At 46.4% G+C, this 20,777-nt stretch overlaps 13 non-coding genes across 13 annotated transcripts; all 13 read left to right on the forward strand.

Moving 5' to 3' along the window:
• The first annotated feature begins 546 nt into the window (after nt 1-546).
• Nucleotides 547-737, forward strand: LOC142267001 (U2 spliceosomal RNA). Its single transcript, XR_012732961.1, has one exon. It is a non-coding gene; the product is annotated as a U2 spliceosomal RNA (small nuclear RNA).
• A 1,387-nt stretch (nt 738-2,124) lies between these two features.
• LOC142267002 (U2 spliceosomal RNA) lies at nt 2,125-2,315 on the forward strand. The gene has a single exon (XR_012732962.1). It is a non-coding gene; the product is annotated as a U2 spliceosomal RNA (small nuclear RNA).
• A 1,387-nt stretch (nt 2,316-3,702) lies between these two features.
• On the forward strand, nt 3,703-3,893 carry LOC142267003 (U2 spliceosomal RNA). The gene has a single exon (XR_012732963.1). It is a non-coding gene; the product is annotated as a U2 spliceosomal RNA (small nuclear RNA).
• Nucleotides 3,894-5,280: 1,387 nt separating this feature from the next.
• LOC142267004 (U2 spliceosomal RNA) lies at nt 5,281-5,471 on the forward strand. Its single transcript, XR_012732964.1, has one exon. It is a non-coding gene; the product is annotated as a U2 spliceosomal RNA (small nuclear RNA).
• Nucleotides 5,472-6,858: 1,387 nt separating this feature from the next.
• On the forward strand, nt 6,859-7,049 carry LOC142267005 (U2 spliceosomal RNA). Its single transcript, XR_012732965.1, has one exon. It is a non-coding gene; the product is annotated as a U2 spliceosomal RNA (small nuclear RNA).
• A 1,387-nt stretch (nt 7,050-8,436) lies between these two features.
• On the forward strand, nt 8,437-8,627 carry LOC142267006 (U2 spliceosomal RNA). The gene has a single exon (XR_012732966.1). It is a non-coding gene; the product is annotated as a U2 spliceosomal RNA (small nuclear RNA).
• A 1,387-nt stretch (nt 8,628-10,014) lies between these two features.
• Nucleotides 10,015-10,205, forward strand: LOC142267008 (U2 spliceosomal RNA). The gene has a single exon (XR_012732968.1). It is a non-coding gene; the product is annotated as a U2 spliceosomal RNA (small nuclear RNA).
• Nucleotides 10,206-11,592: 1,387 nt separating this feature from the next.
• Nucleotides 11,593-11,783, forward strand: LOC142267009 (U2 spliceosomal RNA). The gene has a single exon (XR_012732969.1). It is a non-coding gene; the product is annotated as a U2 spliceosomal RNA (small nuclear RNA).
• A 1,387-nt stretch (nt 11,784-13,170) lies between these two features.
• Nucleotides 13,171-13,361, forward strand: LOC142267010 (U2 spliceosomal RNA). Its single transcript, XR_012732970.1, has one exon. It is a non-coding gene; the product is annotated as a U2 spliceosomal RNA (small nuclear RNA).
• Nucleotides 13,362-14,748: 1,387 nt separating this feature from the next.
• On the forward strand, nt 14,749-14,939 carry LOC142267012 (U2 spliceosomal RNA). Its single transcript, XR_012732971.1, has one exon. It is a non-coding gene; the product is annotated as a U2 spliceosomal RNA (small nuclear RNA).
• A 1,387-nt stretch (nt 14,940-16,326) lies between these two features.
• LOC142267013 (U2 spliceosomal RNA) lies at nt 16,327-16,517 on the forward strand. Its single transcript, XR_012732972.1, has one exon. It is a non-coding gene; the product is annotated as a U2 spliceosomal RNA (small nuclear RNA).
• Nucleotides 16,518-17,904: 1,387 nt separating this feature from the next.
• Nucleotides 17,905-18,095, forward strand: LOC142267014 (U2 spliceosomal RNA). The gene has a single exon (XR_012732973.1). It is a non-coding gene; the product is annotated as a U2 spliceosomal RNA (small nuclear RNA).
• Nucleotides 18,096-19,482: 1,387 nt separating this feature from the next.
• On the forward strand, nt 19,483-19,673 carry LOC142267015 (U2 spliceosomal RNA). The gene has a single exon (XR_012732974.1). It is a non-coding gene; the product is annotated as a U2 spliceosomal RNA (small nuclear RNA).
• Nucleotides 19,674-20,777: the final 1,104 nt, after the last annotated feature.

The raw sequence follows: 20,777 nt of genomic DNA on the forward strand, positions 1-20,777 counted from the left end.
TAGCGCTGCTGCCTAGAAAACAAGCTGCGCAGAAGAAGTTGTTCTTTGGGTGGGAGGGTGGGCTAGTGGAAGGAGGGGGCAATCTCTTTTTTTCCCGGTGTGGTAGGGGGATGACAGGAGAAGGGAAGCGGGTGGTGAGAAAGGTACAGAGGGCAGGGTTTGGGGGCTGGGAAGGAAAGGGAAAAGATTAGGGTTTGGGGATGATGAAAGGGCTTTCTACGGGTAAGGATGGCAAAGGGTGGCAGTGACGGAAAGTCAGGCAACCTGTCCTGTCCGTCTTTTTGTATCGTGAATTGGAAAGACTGCAAGGGGGAGGGGAGTTGCTTGCGCCCTAAAGGAGGAGTTATTCAGATTCATTGCAGTGGGCGGCGGCTGCAAAACGCACCATTCTTCTTGTTTTTGCTCTGCAAAGCAGCCTTTTCAAGGGTTGGCTTGGGTGACAAAATGTCTTGTGTAGGCGTGGGTTTGTCTCCCTCTCGCTCTCTCTCCCTAAGATGTGTCCGGCATAGGCCAGGGTGCCACTCGAGGCCCAAACCAATTCTGGTTATCGCTTCTCGGCCTTTTGGCTAAGATCAAGTGTAGTATCTGTTCTTATCAGTTTAATATCTGATACGTCCCCTATCTGGGGACCATATATTAAATGGATTTTTAGAACAGGGAGATGGAAAAAGAGCTTGCTCTGTCCACTCCACGCATTGACCTGGTATTGCAGTACCTCCAGGAACGGTGCACCCCTTCTTAACCCAGTTTCCAAAAGCAGAACTCAATTCACCTGATTCATATTAGCCCGATTTAATGAATTGGAAGAAAGCATACGTCTTCATATGCACCTCAATTTGGCCCATTCACTTTTCACACTTCCTCCTTTTGTTTTTTATCTTTCACACTTTTGACTTTCTTTATTCATCCAAATAGCAAACTCATCACCACTCAACCTGACCAACTCGGCTATGTCCCCGTGCTGCAGTTCTCTGTCTTATCTAGATCATTTGCAATTGAATGGAATAGATCCCTTTTGGACAAAGTGGATTCACCTGCTGCTGCAGTGACCACAGGTGTGATAAGATCTAGAATTGGCATCTGGTGCGATCTCTCCGCTTCCACTCCAAAGAAAGTTACCTGTTTATTCCTATCATGCATTGGTTTTTGGGGTTTTCTTTGAGTAATGATGATCTCTTTAGTAGTCTGTTGGCGCCCTCTCCTGGAGGAATAGTTTGCTTGCTCTTGGACATTCTAAAAGAGAGGTCATGATAGACATTGAGCTTCTGAGCTCAATTGGGGACAGTCATGGGTGATGAATGTTTGCAACCTACTGCGAAGCCTCATACCGCAATATAAGGAACGTCAAATACTAAGAAAGGGCGGCCTATGAAAGAATTACTACTTTCAATAAGTACACTTAAACGGCTAATTGGGAATAGAAAAACTGTAAAAAGCCCTCTGAGAAAGCCCCCCTCTAACCTTTGATAGTAAGCTTTTCTGTAGTCTGCCTGTTGATGTATTTTCCGTTTGAACTGTGCACAACATGAAGAGACGGAACACTGGCGGCTTGTCACAATGCCCCCCGATGACATCACAATAGCGCTGCTGCCTAGAAAACAAGCTGCGCAGAAGAAGTTGTTCTTTGGGTGGGAGGGTGGGCTAGTGGAAGGAGGGGGCAATCTCTTTTTTTCCCGGGTGGTAGGGGGATGACAGGAGAAGGGAAGCGGGTGGTGAGAAAGGTACAGAGGGCAGGGTTTGGGGGCTGGGAAGGAAAGGGAAAAGATTAGGGTTTGGGGATGATGAAAGGGCTTTCTACGGGTAAGGATGGCAAAGGGTGGCAGTGACGGAAAGTCAGGCAACCTGTCCTGTCCGTCTTTTTGTATCGTGAATTGGAAAGACTGCAAGGGGGAGGGGAGTTGCTTGCGCCCTAAAGGAGGAGTTATTCAGATTCATTGCAGTGGGCGGCGGCTGCAAAACGCACCATTCTTCTTGTTTTTGCTCTGCAAAGCAGCCTTTTCAAGGGTTGGCTTGGGTGACAAAATGTCTTGTGTAGGCGTGGGTTTGTCTCCCTCTCGCTCTCTCTCCCTAAGATGTGTCCGGCATAGGCCAGGGTGCCACTCGAGGCCCAAACCAATTCTGGTTATCGCTTCTCGGCCTTTTGGCTAAGATCAAGTGTAGTATCTGTTCTTATCAGTTTAATATCTGATACGTCCCCTATCTGGGGACCATATATTAAATGGATTTTTAGAACAGGGAGATGGAAAAAGAGCTTGCTCTGTCCACTCCACGCATTGACCTGGTATTGCAGTACCTCCAGGAACGGTGCACCCCTTCTTAACCCAGTTTCCAAAAGCAGAACTCAATTCACCTGATTCATATTAGCCCGATTTAATGAATTGGAAGAAAGCATACGTCTTCATATGCACCTCAATTTGGCCCATTCACTTTTCACACTTCCTCCTTTTGTTTTTTATCTTTCACACTTTTGACTTTCTTTATTCATCCAAATAGCAAACTCATCACCACTCAACCTGACCAACTCGGCTATGTCCCCGTGCTGCAGTTCTCTGTCTTATCTAGATCATTTGCAATTGAATGGAATAGATCCCTTTTGGACAAAGTGGATTCACCTGCTGCTGCAGTGACCACAGGTGTGATAAGATCTAGAATTGGCATCTGGTGCGATCTCTCCGCTTCCACTCCAAAGAAAGTTACCTGTTTATTCCTATCATGCATTGGTTTTTGGGGTTTTCTTTGAGTAATGATGATCTCTTTAGTAGTCTGTTGGCGCCCTCTCCTGGAGGAATAGTTTGCTTGCTCTTGGACATTCTAAAAGAGAGGTCATGATAGACATTGAGCTTCTGAGCTCAATTGGGGACAGTCATGGGTGATGAATGTTTGCAACCTACTGCGAAGCCTCATACCGCAATATAAGGAACGTCAAATACTAAGAAAGGGCGGCCTATGAAAGAATTACTACTTTCAATAAGTACACTTAAACGGCTAATTGGGAATAGAAAAACTGTAAAAAGCCCTCTGAGAAAGCCCCCCTCTAACCTTTGATAGTAAGCTTTTCTGTAGTCTGCCTGTTGATGTATTTTCCGTTTGAACTGTGCACAACATGAAGAGACGGAACACTGGCGGCTTGTCACAATGCCCCCCGATGACATCACAATAGCGCTGCTGCCTAGAAAACAAGCTGCGCAGAAGAAGTTGTTCTTTGGGTGGGAGGGTGGGCTAGTGGAAGGAGGGGGCAATCTCTTTTTTTCCCGGGTGGTAGGGGGATGACAGGAGAAGGGAAGCGGGTGGTGAGAAAGGTACAGAGGGCAGGGTTTGGGGGCTGGGAAGGAAAGGGAAAAGATTAGGGTTTGGGGATGATGAAAGGGCTTTCTACGGGTAAGGATGGCAAAGGGTGGCAGTGACGGAAAGTCAGGCAACCTGTCCTGTCCGTCTTTTTGTATCGTGAATTGGAAAGACTGCAAGGGGGAGGGGAGTTGCTTGCGCCCTAAAGGAGGAGTTATTCAGATTCATTGCAGTGGGCGGCGGCTGCAAAACGCACCATTCTTCTTGTTTTTGCTCTGCAAAGCAGCCTTTTCAAGGGTTGGCTTGGGTGACAAAATGTCTTGTGTAGGCGTGGGTTTGTCTCCCTCTCGCTCTCTCTCCCTAAGATGTGTCCGGCATAGGCCAGGGTGCCACTCGAGGCCCAAACCAATTCTGGTTATCGCTTCTCGGCCTTTTGGCTAAGATCAAGTGTAGTATCTGTTCTTATCAGTTTAATATCTGATACGTCCCCTATCTGGGGACCATATATTAAATGGATTTTTAGAACAGGGAGATGGAAAAAGAGCTTGCTCTGTCCACTCCACGCATTGACCTGGTATTGCAGTACCTCCAGGAACGGTGCACCCCTTCTTAACCCAGTTTCCAAAAGCAGAACTCAATTCACCTGATTCATATTAGCCCGATTTAATGAATTGGAAGAAAGCATACGTCTTCATATGCACCTCAATTTGGCCCATTCACTTTTCACACTTCCTCCTTTTGTTTTTTATCTTTCACACTTTTGACTTTCTTTATTCATCCAAATAGCAAACTCATCACCACTCAACCTGACCAACTCGGCTATGTCCCCGTGCTGCAGTTCTCTGTCTTATCTAGATCATTTGCAATTGAATGGAATAGATCCCTTTTGGACAAAGTGGATTCACCTGCTGCTGCAGTGACCACAGGTGTGATAAGATCTAGAATTGGCATCTGGTGCGATCTCTCCGCTTCCACTCCAAAGAAAGTTACCTGTTTATTCCTATCATGCATTGGTTTTTGGGGTTTTCTTTGAGTAATGATGATCTCTTTAGTAGTCTGTTGGCGCCCTCTCCTGGAGGAATAGTTTGCTTGCTCTTGGACATTCTAAAAGAGAGGTCATGATAGACATTGAGCTTCTGAGCTCAATTGGGGACAGTCATGGGTGATGAATGTTTGCAACCTACTGCGAAGCCTCATACCGCAATATAAGGAACGTCAAATACTAAGAAAGGGCGGCCTATGAAAGAATTACTACTTTCAATAAGTACACTTAAACGGCTAATTGGGAATAGAAAAACTGTAAAAAGCCCTCTGAGAAAGCCCCCCTCTAACCTTTGATAGTAAGCTTTTCTGTAGTCTGCCTGTTGATGTATTTTCCGTTTGAACTGTGCACAACATGAAGAGACGGAACACTGGCGGCTTGTCACAATGCCCCCCGATGACATCACAATAGCGCTGCTGCCTAGAAAACAAGCTGCGCAGAAGAAGTTGTTCTTTGGGTGGGAGGGTGGGCTAGTGGAAGGAGGGGGCAATCTCTTTTTTTCCCGGGTGGTAGGGGGATGACAGGAGAAGGGAAGCGGGTGGTGAGAAAGGTACAGAGGGCAGGGTTTGGGGGCTGGGAAGGAAAGGGAAAAGATTAGGGTTTGGGGATGATGAAAGGGCTTTCTACGGGTAAGGATGGCAAAGGGTGGCAGTGACGGAAAGTCAGGCAACCTGTCCTGTCCGTCTTTTTGTATCGTGAATTGGAAAGACTGCAAGGGGGAGGGGAGTTGCTTGCGCCCTAAAGGAGGAGTTATTCAGATTCATTGCAGTGGGCGGCGGCTGCAAAACGCACCATTCTTCTTGTTTTTGCTCTGCAAAGCAGCCTTTTCAAGGGTTGGCTTGGGTGACAAAATGTCTTGTGTAGGCGTGGGTTTGTCTCCCTCTCGCTCTCTCTCCCTAAGATGTGTCCGGCATAGGCCAGGGTGCCACTCGAGGCCCAAACCAATTCTGGTTATCGCTTCTCGGCCTTTTGGCTAAGATCAAGTGTAGTATCTGTTCTTATCAGTTTAATATCTGATACGTCCCCTATCTGGGGACCATATATTAAATGGATTTTTAGAACAGGGAGATGGAAAAAGAGCTTGCTCTGTCCACTCCACGCATTGACCTGGTATTGCAGTACCTCCAGGAACGGTGCACCCCTTCTTAACCCAGTTTCCAAAAGCAGAACTCAATTCACCTGATTCATATTAGCCCGATTTAATGAATTGGAAGAAAGCATACGTCTTCATATGCACCTCAATTTGGCCCATTCACTTTTCACACTTCCTCCTTTTGTTTTTTATCTTTCACACTTTTGACTTTCTTTATTCATCCAAATAGCAAACTCATCACCACTCAACCTGACCAACTCGGCTATGTCCCCGTGCTGCAGTTCTCTGTCTTATCTAGATCATTTGCAATTGAATGGAATAGATCCCTTTTGGACAAAGTGGATTCACCTGCTGCTGCAGTGACCACAGGTGTGATAAGATCTAGAATTGGCATCTGGTGCGATCTCTCCGCTTCCACTCCAAAGAAAGTTACCTGTTTATTCCTATCATGCATTGGTTTTTGGGGTTTTCTTTGAGTAATGATGATCTCTTTAGTAGTCTGTTGGCGCCCTCTCCTGGAGGAATAGTTTGCTTGCTCTTGGACATTCTAAAAGAGAGGTCATGATAGACATTGAGCTTCTGAGCTCAATTGGGGACAGTCATGGGTGATGAATGTTTGCAACCTACTGCGAAGCCTCATACCGCAATATAAGGAACGTCAAATACTAAGAAAGGGCGGCCTATGAAAGAATTACTACTTTCAATAAGTACACTTAAACGGCTAATTGGGAATAGAAAAACTGTAAAAAGCCCTCTGAGAAAGCCCCCCTCTAACCTTTGATAGTAAGCTTTTCTGTAGTCTGCCTGTTGATGTATTTTCCGTTTGAACTGTGCACAACATGAAGAGACGGAACACTGGCGGCTTGTCACAATGCCCCCCGATGACATCACAATAGCGCTGCTGCCTAGAAAACAAGCTGCGCAGAAGAAGTTGTTCTTTGGGTGGGAGGGTGGGCTAGTGGAAGGAGGGGGCAATCTCTTTTTTTCCCGGGTGGTAGGGGGATGACAGGAGAAGGGAAGCGGGTGGTGAGAAAGGTACAGAGGGCAGGGTTTGGGGGCTGGGAAGGAAAGGGAAAAGATTAGGGTTTGGGGATGATGAAAGGGCTTTCTACGGGTAAGGATGGCAAAGGGTGGCAGTGACGGAAAGTCAGGCAACCTGTCCTGTCCGTCTTTTTGTATCGTGAATTGGAAAGACTGCAAGGGGGAGGGGAGTTGCTTGCGCCCTAAAGGAGGAGTTATTCAGATTCATTGCAGTGGGCGGCGGCTGCAAAACGCACCATTCTTCTTGTTTTTGCTCTGCAAAGCAGCCTTTTCAAGGGTTGGCTTGGGTGACAAAATGTCTTGTGTAGGCGTGGGTTTGTCTCCCTCTCGCTCTCTCTCCCTAAGATGTGTCCGGCATAGGCCAGGGTGCCACTCGAGGCCCAAACCAATTCTGGTTATCGCTTCTCGGCCTTTTGGCTAAGATCAAGTGTAGTATCTGTTCTTATCAGTTTAATATCTGATACGTCCCCTATCTGGGGACCATATATTAAATGGATTTTTAGAACAGGGAGATGGAAAAAGAGCTTGCTCTGTCCACTCCACGCATTGACCTGGTATTGCAGTACCTCCAGGAACGGTGCACCCCTTCTTAACCCAGTTTCCAAAAGCAGAACTCAATTCACCTGATTCATATTAGCCCGATTTAATGAATTGGAAGAAAGCATACGTCTTCATATGCACCTCAATTTGGCCCATTCACTTTTCACACTTCCTCCTTTTGTTTTTTATCTTTCACACTTTTGACTTTCTTTATTCATCCAAATAGCAAACTCATCACCACTCAACCTGACCAACTCGGCTATGTCCCCGTGCTGCAGTTCTCTGTCTTATCTAGATCATTTGCAATTGAATGGAATAGATCCCTTTTGGACAAAGTGGATTCACCTGCTGCTGCAGTGACCACAGGTGTGATAAGATCTAGAATTGGCATCTGGTGCGATCTCTCCGCTTCCACTCCAAAGAAAGTTACCTGTTTATTCCTATCATGCATTGGTTTTTGGGGTTTTCTTTGAGTAATGATGATCTCTTTAGTAGTCTGTTGGCGCCCTCTCCTGGAGGAATAGTTTGCTTGCTCTTGGACATTCTAAAAGAGAGGTCATGATAGACATTGAGCTTCTGAGCTCAATTGGGGACAGTCATGGGTGATGAATGTTTGCAACCTACTGCGAAGCCTCATACCGCAATATAAGGAACGTCAAATACTAAGAAAGGGCGGCCTATGAAAGAATTACTACTTTCAATAAGTACACTTAAACGGCTAATTGGGAATAGAAAAACTGTAAAAAGCCCTCTGAGAAAGCCCCCCTCTAACCTTTGATAGTAAGCTTTTCTGTAGTCTGCCTGTTGATGTATTTTCCGTTTGAACTGTGCACAACATGAAGAGACGGAACACTGGCGGCTTGTCACAATGCCCCCCGATGACATCACAATAGCGCTGCTGCCTAGAAAACAAGCTGCGCAGAAGAAGTTGTTCTTTGGGTGGGAGGGTGGGCTAGTGGAAGGAGGGGGCAATCTCTTTTTTTCCCGGGTGGTAGGGGGATGACAGGAGAAGGGAAGCGGGTGGTGAGAAAGGTACAGAGGGCAGGGTTTGGGGGCTGGGAAGGAAAGGGAAAAGATTAGGGTTTGGGGATGATGAAAGGGCTTTCTACGGGTAAGGATGGCAAAGGGTGGCAGTGACGGAAAGTCAGGCAACCTGTCCTGTCCGTCTTTTTGTATCGTGAATTGGAAAGACTGCAAGGGGGAGGGGAGTTGCTTGCGCCCTAAAGGAGGAGTTATTCAGATTCATTGCAGTGGGCGGCGGCTGCAAAACGCACCATTCTTCTTGTTTTTGCTCTGCAAAGCAGCCTTTTCAAGGGTTGGCTTGGGTGACAAAATGTCTTGTGTAGGCGTGGGTTTGTCTCCCTCTCGCTCTCTCTCCCTAAGATGTGTCCGGCATAGGCCAGGGTGCCACTCGAGGCCCAAACCAATTCTGGTTATCGCTTCTCGGCCTTTTGGCTAAGATCAAGTGTAGTATCTGTTCTTATCAGTTTAATATCTGATACGTCCCCTATCTGGGGACCATATATTAAATGGATTTTTAGAACAGGGAGATGGAAAAAGAGCTTGCTCTGTCCACTCCACGCATTGACCTGGTATTGCAGTACCTCCAGGAACGGTGCACCCCTTCTTAACCCAGTTTCCAAAAGCAGAACTCAATTCACCTGATTCATATTAGCCCGATTTAATGAATTGGAAGAAAGCATACGTCTTCATATGCACCTCAATTTGGCCCATTCACTTTTCACACTTCCTCCTTTTGTTTTTTATCTTTCACACTTTTGACTTTCTTTATTCATCCAAATAGCAAACTCATCACCACTCAACCTGACCAACTCGGCTATGTCCCCGTGCTGCAGTTCTCTGTCTTATCTAGATCATTTGCAATTGAATGGAATAGATCCCTTTTGGACAAAGTGGATTCACCTGCTGCTGCAGTGACCACAGGTGTGATAAGATCTAGAATTGGCATCTGGTGCGATCTCTCCGCTTCCACTCCAAAGAAAGTTACCTGTTTATTCCTATCATGCATTGGTTTTTGGGGTTTTCTTTGAGTAATGATGATCTCTTTAGTAGTCTGTTGGCGCCCTCTCCTGGAGGAATAGTTTGCTTGCTCTTGGACATTCTAAAAGAGAGGTCATGATAGACATTGAGCTTCTGAGCTCAATTGGGGACAGTCATGGGTGATGAATGTTTGCAACCTACTGCGAAGCCTCATACCGCAATATAAGGAACGTCAAATACTAAGAAAGGGCGGCCTATGAAAGAATTACTACTTTCAATAAGTACACTTAAACGGCTAATTGGGAATAGAAAAACTGTAAAAAGCCCTCTGAGAAAGCCCCCCTCTAACCTTTGATAGTAAGCTTTTCTGTAGTCTGCCTGTTGATGTATTTTCCGTTTGAACTGTGCACAACATGAAGAGACGGAACACTGGCGGCTTGTCACAATGCCCCCCGATGACATCACAATAGCGCTGCTGCCTAGAAAACAAGCTGCGCAGAAGAAGTTGTTCTTTGGGTGGGAGGGTGGGCTAGTGGAAGGAGGGGGCAATCTCTTTTTTTCCCGGGTGGTAGGGGGATGACAGGAGAAGGGAAGCGGGTGGTGAGAAAGGTACAGAGGGCAGGGTTTGGGGGCTGGGAAGGAAAGGGAAAAGATTAGGGTTTGGGGATGATGAAAGGGCTTTCTACGGGTAAGGATGGCAAAGGGTGGCAGTGACGGAAAGTCAGGCAACCTGTCCTGTCCGTCTTTTTGTATCGTGAATTGGAAAGACTGCAAGGGGGAGGGGAGTTGCTTGCGCCCTAAAGGAGGAGTTATTCAGATTCATTGCAGTGGGCGGCGGCTGCAAAACGCACCATTCTTCTTGTTTTTGCTCTGCAAAGCAGCCTTTTCAAGGGTTGGCTTGGGTGACAAAATGTCTTGTGTAGGCGTGGGTTTGTCTCCCTCTCGCTCTCTCTCCCTAAGATGTGTCCGGCATAGGCCAGGGTGCCACTCGAGGCCCAAACCAATTCTGGTTATCGCTTCTCGGCCTTTTGGCTAAGATCAAGTGTAGTATCTGTTCTTATCAGTTTAATATCTGATACGTCCCCTATCTGGGGACCATATATTAAATGGATTTTTAGAACAGGGAGATGGAAAAAGAGCTTGCTCTGTCCACTCCACGCATTGACCTGGTATTGCAGTACCTCCAGGAACGGTGCACCCCTTCTTAACCCAGTTTCCAAAAGCAGAACTCAATTCACCTGATTCATATTAGCCCGATTTAATGAATTGGAAGAAAGCATACGTCTTCATATGCACCTCAATTTGGCCCATTCACTTTTCACACTTCCTCCTTTTGTTTTTTATCTTTCACACTTTTGACTTTCTTTATTCATCCAAATAGCAAACTCATCACCACTCAACCTGACCAACTCGGCTATGTCCCCGTGCTGCAGTTCTCTGTCTTATCTAGATCATTTGCAATTGAATGGAATAGATCCCTTTTGGACAAAGTGGATTCACCTGCTGCTGCAGTGACCACAGGTGTGATAAGATCTAGAATTGGCATCTGGTGCGATCTCTCCGCTTCCACTCCAAAGAAAGTTACCTGTTTATTCCTATCATGCATTGGTTTTTGGGGTTTTCTTTGAGTAATGATGATCTCTTTAGTAGTCTGTTGGCGCCCTCTCCTGGAGGAATAGTTTGCTTGCTCTTGGACATTCTAAAAGAGAGGTCATGATAGACATTGAGCTTCTGAGCTCAATTGGGGACAGTCATGGGTGATGAATGTTTGCAACCTACTGCGAAGCCTCATACCGCAATATAAGGAACGTCAAATACTAAGAAAGGGCGGCCTATGAAAGAATTACTACTTTCAATAAGTACACTTAAACGGCTAATTGGGAATAGAAAAACTGTAAAAAGCCCTCTGAGAAAGCCCCCCTCTAACCTTTGATAGTAAGCTTTTCTGTAGTCTGCCTGTTGATGTATTTTCCGTTTGAACTGTGCACAACATGAAGAGACGGAACACTGGCGGCTTGTCACAATGCCCCCCGATGACATCACAATAGCGCTGCTGCCTAGAAAACAAGCTGCGCAGAAGAAGTTGTTCTTTGGGTGGGAGGGTGGGCTAGTGGAAGGAGGGGGCAATCTCTTTTTTTCCCGGGTGGTAGGGGGATGACAGGAGAAGGGAAGCGGGTGGTGAGAAAGGTACAGAGGGCAGGGTTTGGGGGCTGGGAAGGAAAGGGAAAAGATTAGGGTTTGGGGATGATGAAAGGGCTTTCTACGGGTAAGGATGGCAAAGGGTGGCAGTGACGGAAAGTCAGGCAACCTGTCCTGTCCGTCTTTTTGTATCGTGAATTGGAAAGACTGCAAGGGGGAGGGGAGTTGCTTGCGCCCTAAAGGAGGAGTTATTCAGATTCATTGCAGTGGGCGGCGGCTGCAAAACGCACCATTCTTCTTGTTTTTGCTCTGCAAAGCAGCCTTTTCAAGGGTTGGCTTGGGTGACAAAATGTCTTGTGTAGGCGTGGGTTTGTCTCCCTCTCGCTCTCTCTCCCTAAGATGTGTCCGGCATAGGCCAGGGTGCCACTCGAGGCCCAAACCAATTCTGGTTATCGCTTCTCGGCCTTTTGGCTAAGATCAAGTGTAGTATCTGTTCTTATCAGTTTAATATCTGATACGTCCCCTATCTGGGGACCATATATTAAATGGATTTTTAGAACAGGGAGATGGAAAAAGAGCTTGCTCTGTCCACTCCACGCATTGACCTGGTATTGCAGTACCTCCAGGAACGGTGCACCCCTTCTTAACCCAGTTTCCAAAAGCAGAACTCAATTCACCTGATTCATATTAGCCCGATTTAATGAATTGGAAGAAAGCATACGTCTTCATATGCACCTCAATTTGGCCCATTCACTTTTCACACTTCCTCCTTTTGTTTTTTATCTTTCACACTTTTGACTTTCTTTATTCATCCAAATAGCAAACTCATCACCACTCAACCTGACCAACTCGGCTATGTCCCCGTGCTGCAGTTCTCTGTCTTATCTAGATCATTTGCAATTGAATGGAATAGATCCCTTTTGGACAAAGTGGATTCACCTGCTGCTGCAGTGACCACAGGTGTGATAAGATCTAGAATTGGCATCTGGTGCGATCTCTCCGCTTCCACTCCAAAGAAAGTTACCTGTTTATTCCTATCATGCATTGGTTTTTGGGGTTTTCTTTGAGTAATGATGATCTCTTTAGTAGTCTGTTGGCGCCCTCTCCTGGAGGAATAGTTTGCTTGCTCTTGGACATTCTAAAAGAGAGGTCATGATAGACATTGAGCTTCTGAGCTCAATTGGGGACAGTCATGGGTGATGAATGTTTGCAACCTACTGCGAAGCCTCATACCGCAATATAAGGAACGTCAAATACTAAGAAAGGGCGGCCTATGAAAGAATTACTACTTTCAATAAGTACACTTAAACGGCTAATTGGGAATAGAAAAACTGTAAAAAGCCCTCTGAGAAAGCCCCCCTCTAACCTTTGATAGTAAGCTTTTCTGTAGTCTGCCTGTTGATGTATTTTCCGTTTGAACTGTGCACAACATGAAGAGACGGAACACTGGCGGCTTGTCACAATGCCCCCCGATGACATCACAATAGCGCTGCTGCCTAGAAAACAAGCTGCGCAGAAGAAGTTGTTCTTTGGGTGGGAGGGTGGGCTAGTGGAAGGAGGGGGCAATCTCTTTTTTTCCCGGGTGGTAGGGGGATGACAGGAGAAGGGAAGCGGGTGGTGAGAAAGGTACAGAGGGCAGGGTTTGGGGGCTGGGAAGGAAAGGGAAAAGATTAGGGTTTGGGGATGATGAAAGGGCTTTCTACGGGTAAGGATGGCAAAGGGTGGCAGTGACGGAAAGTCAGGCAACCTGTCCTGTCCGTCTTTTTGTATCGTGAATTGGAAAGACTGCAAGGGGGAGGGGAGTTGCTTGCGCCCTAAAGGAGGAGTTATTCAGATTCATTGCAGTGGGCGGCGGCTGCAAAACGCACCATTCTTCTTGTTTTTGCTCTGCAAAGCAGCCTTTTCAAGGGTTGGCTTGGGTGACAAAATGTCTTGTGTAGGCGTGGGTTTGTCTCCCTCTCGCTCTCTCTCCCTAAGATGTGTCCGGCATAGGCCAGGGTGCCACTCGAGGCCCAAACCAATTCTGGTTATCGCTTCTCGGCCTTTTGGCTAAGATCAAGTGTAGTATCTGTTCTTATCAGTTTAATATCTGATACGTCCCCTATCTGGGGACCATATATTAAATGGATTTTTAGAACAGGGAGATGGAAAAAGAGCTTGCTCTGTCCACTCCACGCATTGACCTGGTATTGCAGTACCTCCAGGAACGGTGCACCCCTTCTTAACCCAGTTTCCAAAAGCAGAACTCAATTCACCTGATTCATATTAGCCCGATTTAATGAATTGGAAGAAAGCATACGTCTTCATATGCACCTCAATTTGGCCCATTCACTTTTCACACTTCCTCCTTTTGTTTTTTATCTTTCACACTTTTGACTTTCTTTATTCATCCAAATAGCAAACTCATCACCACTCAACCTGACCAACTCGGCTATGTCCCCGTGCTGCAGTTCTCTGTCTTATCTAGATCATTTGCAATTGAATGGAATAGATCCCTTTTGGACAAAGTGGATTCACCTGCTGCTGCAGTGACCACAGGTGTGATAAGATCTAGAATTGGCATCTGGTGCGATCTCTCCGCTTCCACTCCAAAGAAAGTTACCTGTTTATTCCTATCATGCATTGGTTTTTGGGGTTTTCTTTGAGTAATGATGATCTCTTTAGTAGTCTGTTGGCGCCCTCTCCTGGAGGAATAGTTTGCTTGCTCTTGGACATTCTAAAAGAGAGGTCATGATAGACATTGAGCTTCTGAGCTCAATTGGGGACAGTCATGGGTGATGAATGTTTGCAACCTACTGCGAAGCCTCATACCGCAATATAAGGAACGTCAAATACTAAGAAAGGGCGGCCTATGAAAGAATTACTACTTTCAATAAGTACACTTAAACGGCTAATTGGGAATAGAAAAACTGTAAAAAGCCCTCTGAGAAAGCCCCCCTCTAACCTTTGATAGTAAGCTTTTCTGTAGTCTGCCTGTTGATGTATTTTCCGTTTGAACTGTGCACAACATGAAGAGACGGAACACTGGCGGCTTGTCACAATGCCCCCCGATGACATCACAATAGCGCTGCTGCCTAGAAAACAAGCTGCGCAGAAGAAGTTGTTCTTTGGGTGGGAGGGTGGGCTAGTGGAAGGAGGGGGCAATCTCTTTTTTTCCCGGGTGGTAGGGGGATGACAGGAGAAGGGAAGCGGGTGGTGAGAAAGGTACAGAGGGCAGGGTTTGGGGGCTGGGAAGGAAAGGGAAAAGATTAGGGTTTGGGGATGATGAAAGGGCTTTCTACGGGTAAGGATGGCAAAGGGTGGCAGTGACGGAAAGTCAGGCAACCTGTCCTGTCCGTCTTTTTGTATCGTGAATTGGAAAGACTGCAAGGGGGAGGGGAGTTGCTTGCGCCCTAAAGGAGGAGTTATTCAGATTCATTGCAGTGGGCGGCGGCTGCAAAACGCACCATTCTTCTTGTTTTTGCTCTGCAAAGCAGCCTTTTCAAGGGTTGGCTTGGGTGACAAAATGTCTTGTGTAGGCGTGGGTTTGTCTCCCTCTCGCTCTCTCTCCCTAAGATGTGTCCGGCATAGGCCAGGGTGCCACTCGAGGCCCAAACCAATTCTGGTTATCGCTTCTCGGCCTTTTGGCTAAGATCAAGTGTAGTATCTGTTCTTATCAGTTTAATATCTGATACGTCCCCTATCTGGGGACCATATATTAAATGGATTTTTAGAACAGGGAGATGGAAAAAGAGCTTGCTCTGTCCACTCCACGCATTGACCTGGTATTGCAGTACCTCCAGGAACGGTGCACCCCTTCTTAACCCAGTTTCCAAAAGCAGAACTCAATTCACCTGATTCATATTAGCCCGATTTAATGAATTGGAAGAAAGCATACGTCTTCATATGCACCTCAATTTGGCCCATTCACTTTTCACACTTCCTCCTTTTGTTTTTTATCTTTCACACTTTTGACTTTCTTTATTCATCCAAATAGCAAACTCATCACCACTCAACCTGACCAACTCGGCTATGTCCCCGTGCTGCAGTTCTCTGTCTTATCTAGATCATTTGCAATTGAATGGAATAGATCCCTTTTGGACAAAGTGGATTCACCTGCTGCTGCAGTGACCACAGGTGTGATAAGATCTAGAATTGGCATCTGGTGCGATCTCTCCGCTTCCACTCCAAAGAAAGTTACCTGTTTATTCCTATCATGCATTGGTTTTTGGGGTTTTCTTTGAGTAATGATGATCTCTTTAGTAGTCTGTTGGCGCCCTCTCCTGGAGGAATAGTTTGCTTGCTCTTGGACATTCTAAAAGAGAGGTCATGATAGACATTGAGCTTCTGAGCTCAATTGGGGACAGTCATGGGTGATGAATGTTTGCAACCTACTGCGAAGCCTCATACCGCAATATAAGGAACGTCAAATACTAAGAAAGGGCGGCCTATGAAAGAATTACTACTTTCAATAAGTACACTTAAACGGCTAATTGGGAATAGAAAAACTGTAAAAAGCCCTCTGAGAAAGCCCCCCTCTAACCTTTGATAGTAAGCTTTTCTGTAGTCTGCCTGTTGATGTATTTTCCGTTTGAACTGTGCACAACATGAAGAGACGGAACACTGGCGGCTTGTCACAATGCCCCCCGATGACATCACAATAGCGCTGCTGCCTAGAAAACAAGCTGCGCAGAAGAAGTTGTTCTTTGGGTGGGAGGGTGGGCTAGTGGAAGGAGGGGGCAATCTCTTTTTTTCCCGGGTGGTAGGGGGATGACAGGAGAAGGGAAGCGGGTGGTGAGAAAGGTACAGAGGGCAGGGTTTGGGGGCTGGGAAGGAAAGGGAAAAGATTAGGGTTTGGGGATGATGAAAGGGCTTTCTACGGGTAAGGATGGCAAAGGGTGGCAGTGACGGAAAGTCAGGCAACCTGTCCTGTCCGTCTTTTTGTATCGTGAATTGGAAAGACTGCAAGGGGGAGGGGAGTTGCTTGCGCCCTAAAGGAGGAGTTATTCAGATTCATTGCAGTGGGCGGCGGCTGCAAAACGCACCATTCTTCTTGTTTTTGCTCTGCAAAGCAGCCTTTTCAAGGGTTGGCTTGGGTGACAAAATGTCTTGTGTAGGCGTGGGTTTGTCTCCCTCTCGCTCTCTCTCCCTAAGATGTGTCCGGCATAGGCCAGGGTGCCACTCGAGGCCCAAACCAATTCTGGTTATCGCTTCTCGGCCTTTTGGCTAAGATCAAGTGTAGTATCTGTTCTTATCAGTTTAATATCTGATACGTCCCCTATCTGGGGACCATATATTAAATGGATTTTTAGAACAGGGAGATGGAAAAAGAGCTTGCTCTGTCCACTCCACGCATTGACCTGGTATTGCAGTACCTCCAGGAACGGTGCACCCCTTCTTAACCCAGTTTCCAAAAGCAGAACTCAATTCACCTGATTCATATTAGCCCGATTTAATGAATTGGAAGAAAGCATACGTCTTCATATGCACCTCAATTTGGCCCATTCACTTTTCACACTTCCTCCTTTTGTTTTTTATCTTTCACACTTTTGACTTTCTTTATTCATCCAAATAGCAAACTCATCACCACTCAACCTGACCAACTCGGCTATGTCCCCGTGCTGCAGTTCTCTGTCTTATCTAGATCATTTGCAATTGAATGGAATAGATCCCTTTTGGACAAAGTGGATTCACCTGCTGCTGCAGTGACCACAGGTGTGATAAGATCTAGAATTGGCATCTGGTGCGATCTCTCCGCTTCCACTCCAAAGAAAGTTACCTGTTTATTCCTATCATGCATTGGTTTTTGGGGTTTTCTTTGAGTAATGATGATCTCTTTAGTAGTCTGTTGGCGCCCTCTCCTGGAGGAATAGTTTGCTTGCTCTTGGACATTCTAAAAGAGAGGTCATGATAGACATTGAGCTTCTGAGCTCAATTGGGGACAGTCATGGGTGATGAATGTTTGCAACCTACTGCGAAGCCTCATACCGCAATATAAGGAACGTCAAATACTAAGAAAGGGCGGCCTATGAAAGAATTACTACTTTCAATAAGTACACTTAAACGGCTAATTGGGAATAGAAAAACTGTAAAAAGCCCTCTGAGAAAGCCCCCCTCTAACCTTTGATAGTAAGCTTTTCTGTAGTCTGCCTGTTGATGTATTTTCCGTTTGAACTGTGCACAACATGAAGAGACGGAACACTGGCGGCTTGTCACAATGCCCCCCGATGACATCACAATAGCGCTGCTGCCTAGAAAACAAGCTGCGCAGAAGAAGTTGTTCTTTGGGTGGGAGGGTGGGCTAGTGGAAGGAGGGGGCAATCTCTTTTTTTCCCGGGTGGTAGGGGGATGACAGGAGAAGGGAAGCGGGTGGTGAGAAAGGTACAGAGGGCAGGGTTTGGGGGCTGGGAAGGAAAGGGAAAAGATTAGGGTTTGGGGATGATGAAAGGGCTTTCTACGGGTAAGGATGGCAAAGGGTGGCAGTGACGGAAAGTCAGGCAACCTGTCCTGTCCGTCTTTTTGTATCGTGAATTGGAAAGACTGCAAGGGGGAGGGGAGTTGCTTGCGCCCTAAAGGAGGAGTTATTCAGATTCATTGCAGTGGGCGGCGGCTGCAAAACGCACCATTCTTCTTGTTTTTGCTCTGCAAAGCAGCCTTTTCAAGGGTTGGCTTGGGTGACAAAATGTCTTGTGTAGGCGTGGGTTTGTCTCCCTCTCGCTCTCTCTCCCTAAGATGTGTCCGGCATAGGCCAGGGTGCCACTCGAGGCCCAAACCAATTCTGGTTATCGCTTCTCGGCCTTTTGGCTAAGATCAAGTGTAGTATCTGTTCTTATCAGTTTAATATCTGATACGTCCCCTATCTGGGGACCATATATTAAATGGATTTTTAGAACAGGGAGATGGAAAAAGAGCTTGCTCTGTCCACTCCACGCATTGACCTGGTATTGCAGTACCTCCAGGAACGGTGCACCCCTTCTTAACCCAGTTTCCAAAAGCAGAACTCAATTCACCTGATTCATATTAGCCCGATTTAATGAATTGGAAGAAAGCATACGTCTTCATATGCACCTCAATTTGGCCCATTCACTTTTCACACTTCCTCCTTTTGTTTTTTATCTTTCACACTTTTGACTTTCTTTATTCATCCAAATAGCAAACTCATCACCACTCAACCTGACCAACTCGGCTATGTCCCCGTGCTGCAGTTCTCTGTCTTATCTAGATCATTTGCAATTGAATGGAATAGATCCCTTTTGGACAAAGTGGATTCACCTGCTGCTGCAGTGACCACAGGTGTGATAAGATCTAGAATTGGCATCTGGTGCGATCTCTCCGCTTCCACTCCAAAGAAAGTTACCTGTTTATTCCTATCATGCATTGGTTTTTGGGGTTTTCTTTGAGTAATGATGATCTCTTTAGTAGTCTGTTGGCGCCCTCTCCTGGAGGAATAGTTTGCTTGCTCTTGGACATTCTAAAAGAGAGGTCATGATAGACATTGAGCTTCTGAGCTCAATTGGGGACAGTCATGGGTGATGAATGTTTGCAACCTACTGCGAAGCCTCATACCGCAATATAAGGAACGTCAAATACTAAGAAAGGGCGGCCTATGAAAGAATTACTACTTTCAATAAGTACACTTAAACGGCTAATTGGGAATAGAAAAACTGTAAAAAGCCCTCTGAGAAAGCCCCCCTCTAACCTTTGATAGTAAGCTTTTCTGTAGTCTGCCTGTTGATGTATTTTCCGTTTGAACTGTGCACAACATGAAGAGACGGAACACTGGCGGCTTGTCACAATGCCCCCCGATGACATCACAATAGCGCTGCTGCCTAGAAAACAAGCTGTGCAGAAGAAGTTGTTCTTTGGGTGGGAGGGTGGGCTAGTGGAAGGAGGGGGCAATCTTTTTTTTTCCCGGGTGGTAGGGGGATGACAGGAGAAGGGAAGCGGGTGGTGAGAAAGGTACAGAGGGCAGGGTTTGGGGGCTGGGAAGGAAAGGGAAAAGATTAGGGTTTGGGGATGATGAAAGGGCTTTCTACGGGTAAGGATGGCAAAGGGTGGCAGTGACGGAAAGTCAGGCAACCTGTCCTGTCCGTCTTTTTGTATCGTGAATTGGAAAGACTGCAAGGGGGAGGGGAGTTGCTTGCGCCCTAAAGGAGGAGTTATTCAGATTCATTGCAGTGGGCGGCGGCTGCAAAACGCACCATTCTTCTTGTTTTTGCTCTGCAAAGCAGCCTTTTCAAGGGTTGGCTTGGGTGACAAAATGTCTTGTGTAGGCGTGGGTTTGTCTCCCTCTCGCTCTCTCTCCCTAAGATGTGTCCGGCATAGGCCAGGGTGCCACTCGAGGCCCAAACCAATTCTGGTTATCGCTTCTCGGCCTTTTGGCTAAGATCAAGTGTAGTATCTGTTCTTATCAGTTTAATATCTGATACGTCCCCTATCTGGGGACCATATATTAAATGGATTTTTAGAACAGGGAGATGGAAAAAGAGCTTGCTCTGTCCACTCCACGCATTGACCTGGTATTGCAGTACCTCCAGGAACGGTGCACCCCTTCTTAACCCAGTTTCCAAAAGCAGAACTCAATTCACCTGATTCATATTAGCCCGATTTAATGAATTGGAAGAAAGCATACGTCTTCATATGCACCTCAATTTGGCCCATTCACTTTTCACACTTCCTCCTTTTGTTTTTTATCTTTCACACTTTTGACTTTCTTTATTCATCCAAATAGCAAACTCATCACCACTCAACCTGACCAACTCGGCTATGTCCCCGTGCTGCAGTTCTCTGTCTTATCTAGATCATTTGCAATTGAATGGAATAGATCCCTTTTGGACAAAGTGGATTCACCTGCTGCTGCAGTGACCACAGGTGTGATAAGATCTAGAATTGGCATCTGGTGCGATCTCTCCGCTTCCACTCCAAAGAAAGTTACCTGTTTATTCCTATCATGCATTGGTTTTTGGGGTTTTCTTTGAGTAATGATGATCTCTTTAGTAGTCTGTTGGCGCCCTCTCCTGGAGGAATAGTTTGCTTGCTCTTGGACATTCTAAAAGAGAGGTCATGATAGACATTGAGCTTCTGAGCTCAATTGGGGACAGTCATGGGTGATGAATGTTTGCAACCTACTGCGAAGCCTCATACCGCAATATAAGGAACGTCAAATACTAAGAAAGGGCGGCCTATGAAAGAATTACTACTTTCAATAAGTACACTTAAACGGCTAATTGGGAATAGAAAAACTGTAAAAAGCCCTCTGAGAAAGCCCCCCTCTAACCTTTGATAGTAAGCTTTTCTGTAGTCTGCCTGTTGATGTATTTTCCGTTTGAACTGTGCACAACATGAAGAGACGGAACACTGGCGGCTTGTCACAATGCCCCCCGATGACATCACAATAGCGCTGCTGCCTAGAAAACAAGCTGCGCAGAAGAAGTTGTTCTTTGGGTGGGAGGGTGGGCTAGTGGAAGGAGGGGGCAATCTCTTTTTTTCCCGGGTGGTAGGGGGATGACAGGAGAAGGGAAGCGGGTGGTGAGAAAGGTACAGAGGGCAGGGTTTGGGGGCTGGGAAGGAAAGGGAAAAGATTAGGGTTTGGGGATGATGAAAGGGCTTTCTACGGGTAAGGATGGCAAAGGGTGGCAGTGACGGAAAGTCAGGCAA

Source organism: Anomaloglossus baeobatrachus, unplaced genomic scaffold (assembly GCF_048569485.1).
Source record: "Anomaloglossus baeobatrachus isolate aAnoBae1 unplaced genomic scaffold, aAnoBae1.hap1 Scaffold_2933, whole genome shotgun sequence".
Lineage (NCBI taxonomy): Eukaryota > Metazoa > Chordata > Amphibia > Anura > Aromobatidae > Anomaloglossus > Anomaloglossus baeobatrachus.